The 4427-nt window shown below is 47.6% G+C and overlaps 1 long non-coding RNA gene across 1 annotated transcript; it reads left to right on the top strand.

The window, feature by feature from the left end:
• Positions 1-1616: 1616 nt before the first annotated feature.
• LOC139016819 (uncharacterized) lies at positions 1617-3011 on the top strand. The gene is made up of 2 exons (XR_011472731.1): positions 1617-1992; positions 2111-3011. It is a non-coding gene; the product is annotated as an uncharacterized lncRNA (long non-coding RNA).
• Positions 3012-4427: the final 1416 nt, after the last annotated feature.

The raw sequence follows: 4427 nt of genomic DNA, 5'->3' as shown, positions 1-4427 counted from the left end.
CGGCAAATCCACCTGCCCTCTGGCCACCGGACCCCTTCCTGGCCTCCATCATAGCCCTATAACCCACTCGTTCTTAGTCATGCCTTCATGCCCCGTGCCCCTGTTAGGACGAGATATCCTCACCATCCTAGCGGCCACTCTGCCCTTCAGCCTCCCTGCTCCTTCCACTCCTGGCCCCCTCCCTTTACAGGGACACCGATCCTCCACTGCCATGCATCCTGTCATGGGGCCCAGTTGTCCCAGACCATAGTCGCCTAGCTCAGTCTCCGCCTAGCTCAGTCTCTGTCTCCGCCGTGAATGCCTTATCTCTTTATCTCCTCCACACTGTCTCCTCCTTTGAACTGAAAACTGCTCTAATCTCCACCCATCCCCCGCCACCCTTCCCAAAAGAAAAATGCGGCAGTTTTAAAATCCAAGCGGCTAGAGGCCTGGGAACAGGCTGCGCGATCTGCTCCCTCCCTCCCAGCCTTTTCTCCAGCCTCCAGGTCCCTGGCTTCCACTGCTCCTTCCATTTTCCCTTGGATAGCAGCGTATTCTAATATTTCCTCCCACTTTCACTGCAATGCCTACCTCTCTCAGGCTCACCGAGTGCCTCCCACCATCCCCGAAGAAGATTCTTCGACACCATCCAGGACCAGATGACTCATCATTCCTCACAGGCTCTTACCTGGCAAGCGACCCTCCAATTTTTCTCAGGTTTTTCATATTTTCAGGTGAAACAGATACGGAATGATAAGGGAGTCATCAATTCTACTGTCTGGGATGGGAAATCCTCTAGTGTCGCTCTCTATTTACAAACCCTGGACCTACTCCTATGCCCACACTCATCAACACAACTTTCCATCTACTCTCTAACATCAATCCCTTCTCTACATTCTTCTGGATTTGTCTGTCACTGGCTCGAACCCTCATCATAGCCACTCAATTCCAACCTATTGGACCATCTAACTAAACTCTCTCTAGAAATTAGCAGCTCCTGGACCGGACCTCCTGCCCATGGCCCCAACCAGAAGTCCGGGCTACACCAAGGAGCCCCACCTTCTTGAGCCCTTTTGACCCTTCTTGCTCAACCACCGTCTCCTTACTGATCCCCCTCCCCTGGGTACGTATCTCCCATATCTGTCTTTACCCAGGCAAGTGCTCCGAGAACATGAGAACAGGTTTCTGCCCAAGCCAGAGCCAACCGACCAGGACTCCCAGGACCAGCCCTTCACCCTGGTGACTCGGTCCTCCTTAAAAACCTACATCCACAAGCCTTGGAGCCTAGGTGGACAGGACTTCACACTGTAATCCTCACAGCCCCCACCGCGGCCAAGCTGCTTGGTGACCCCAGCTTGACGACCTGTCCTGGCACCGCCTCTCCAGAGACCTGTCCTGGCACTGCCTCTCCAGACTCAAGAGGACCCCGGAACAGCATGACTTCTATAAATGTAATGTATTGAGCCACACTAACGTCTGCCTTAACCGCCCTCCCCTCCTCCTTCTCCTCCAGGCCCTGAGCAACCTACACCAACCCCCACCCGCTTATGTGTGGAAGTTCAAGGTCCGTGAAACCTACTATCAGAACGGCAAACAAGTCACCCGGCAGATCTTTGCTGGCTGCCGTCCCACTCACAACTTCTCCAAGACCCCAAGGGAAAGGTGAATGTCAGCCTCCCATGGCTGGCATTCCCCTTTGGGAACCCGAAACTCCAGAGCCCACCCTGCCCCCATGGATATGCTACCAGACCAGTAATCCGGTAACTGGGGGACAAGTCATTTAGAACTGTACCCGAAACCACACCGCATCCAGCCTCACCAAGGCCAGACCAGGTACCGTCTTTTGGTGCAACGGCACCTTAAGCAACTGCATGAACCCCTGACCCTGGGCCTTGCTTCATGGTCACAGTCGTTCCCCAACTAACCTTGTATGGAGAGTTGGAGCTCGCCTGGCTGCTCCCTCCATCCCGCCCCCAGACGCACCGGGCTGCCTTCCTCCCTGTCATGTTAGGGGTGAGTATCGCCGCCTCAATAGGCCTCACTGGGGGGCCCTCGGAAACAGTCTGGTCACTGCTCAGTACTTTAATGACAAGCTCCAGTTAGCCCTGGAGTCTACTACTGTCTCTTTTAGCCTCCCTACAGCAGCAAGTGACATCAGTAGCCCAAGTAGCCCTACAGAACCAGCGCGCCTTAGACCTTCTGACTGCAGAAAGAGGAGGAACCTGCATATTCCTTCAGGAGGAATGCTGTTATTACATCAATGAGTCTGGAATAGTGGAGCAAAATGTACAGACCCTGACTAAGCTGAGTGAAGAACTACATGCAGGACACTTCCAGGACAACTCCCCTTTCAGCTGGTTCCAAAGCCCCTTAGCTACCTGGGTCCTACCCATGATAGGGCCCCTGATTCTCATCTGTGTCTTTTTTCTCCTAGCCCCGTGCCTCCTCAAGTTCATCCGCTCCCGGATCGCAGAGATGTCACGGGTGACTGTGAATCAGCTCCTGCTCCATCCCTACACTCGGCTCCCCTCCGACCCGACTCTGCCTAACCCCGGCCTTTAACCGCCGCCCCCCCTCGTCGTCCTTGTTCAGCTGGAAGCAGTCAGAGAGTCGCCGACCCTTATCACCAAAAGGCCGGGATGTTAGGTCGGAGGGAGCCCGGGATCGGATACATGCGGACATGGGATGAGACAATGGACTTCCTCTGGAATTTCTCACAGATCTGGAATCTCTCACGGGTCAGCGTGCCAGACACAGATACCTGCTTCTCCTTGAAGTTCACAGAGATCCCCGCACAAGATACTGACCCATTCCTGAATGTGCCGCCCACCCCCTGCGGCCGAGACTCCCTCAGTTGAATGTGTGATGATCCCTGCTGCGGGCACTTCCTCAGTTCAGGCCCCCGCCCTCACCAAACACCTGAATAAAGAGATGTCCCTCCCTCCCTGAAGTCGCGAAATTCACTGGCCCCACCTTTTGGGCCGGTGGGTCTCGCCCGAGAACGCAAATAAACTTCTCCTTTTTCTTTCTGATTCTCTCGATTCTCTTTCTTTTCCTCGCCGCCGCTTTCCTGGGTCACCTAACACTCACCAGCATGTTGTCAGTGCTCCAGATTTTTGCCATTCTAATAGGTGTGTAGTGGTATTTCACTGTTGTAATTTGCATTTCCCTCATGACAGATGATGTGGAATATCTTTTCATATGCTTCTTTTTTATCTATATATCTTCTTTGCTTTGATGAGGTGTCTTTTAAGATCTTTGGCCCATTTTTAATTGGGTTGCTTGTTTCTTATTGTTGATTTTAAAAGTTCTTTGTATATTTGGATGACAGTCTTTTATCTGATATGTCTTAAGCAAATATTTTCTTCTAGTCTGTTGCTTGTATTCTCATTCTCTAGTTATTGTCTTGTGCAGAGCAGAAGTTGTTAATTTTAATGAAGTTCAGCTAATCAGTCATTTCTGTCATGAATTGTACCTTTGGTGTTATATCTGAAAAATCAGTGCCATACTCAAGGTAATCCAGGTTTTCTCTTATGTTATTATCTTCTAGGAGTGTTATAGCTTTATATTTCACAGGTCTGTGACCCATTTTGAAATCATTTTTGTGAAGGGTGTAAAGTTTGTGTCCAGATTCATTTTTTTGTATGTGGATGTCCAGTTGTACCAGCACCATTTATTGAAAAGACTATCTTTGCTCCGTTATATTGGCTCTGCTCTCTTGTTAAGAATCAGTTTATTATATTTATATGGGTCTATTTCTAGGCCTTCTAATTCTGTTTCATTGATCCATTTGTCTATTGTTTCACCAACACCACACTGTCCTGATCACTTTAGTTTTATAGCAAGTCTTAAAGTTGGGTAGTATCAGTCTTACTACTTTGTTCTTCTCCTTCAATATTGTGTTGATTACTCTGGGTATTTTGCCTGTCCTTGTAAACTGTAATATCAATTTATCTATACTCAAAAGTAACTTGGTGAGATTTTAATTGGGATTGCACTGAATTTATAGATCAAGTTGGGAAGGACTGACATCTTGACTATATTGAGTCTTCTTATCCATGAACATGTGATATCTCTCCATTTACTTAGTACTACTTTGATTTCTTTTATCATGAATGAATGTTAGATTTTTGTCAAGTGTTTTATCTGCATATATTGATATAATCATGTGATTTTCATTTTTAGCCTGTTTATATGATTACATTAGTTGATTTTAAAATGTTTATAAATTCCACTGGGGTGTGGTATATCATTCTTTTTATACATTGTTGCAGATGATTTCCTAATATGCTAATATTTTGTTAAGGCCTTTTGCATCTATATTTATTAGAGATATTGATCTTTAGGCTTTTTCCTTGTAACATTTTGTCTGGTTTTGGTAATGCTGAACTTATAAATTAAGTTAGAAAGTATTCCCTCTTTTATCCTCTGAAAGAGATTGTAGCAAA

This window comes from Myotis yumanensis, unplaced genomic scaffold (genome assembly GCF_028538775.1).
Source record: "Myotis yumanensis isolate MYYU_CA2020_CCGP unplaced genomic scaffold, mMyoYum1.0.hap1 SCAF_9, whole genome shotgun sequence".
Classification (NCBI taxonomy): Eukaryota; Metazoa; Chordata; class Mammalia; order Chiroptera; family Vespertilionidae; genus Myotis; species Myotis yumanensis.
This window is presented reverse-complemented; position numbering and strand designations above follow the sequence as displayed.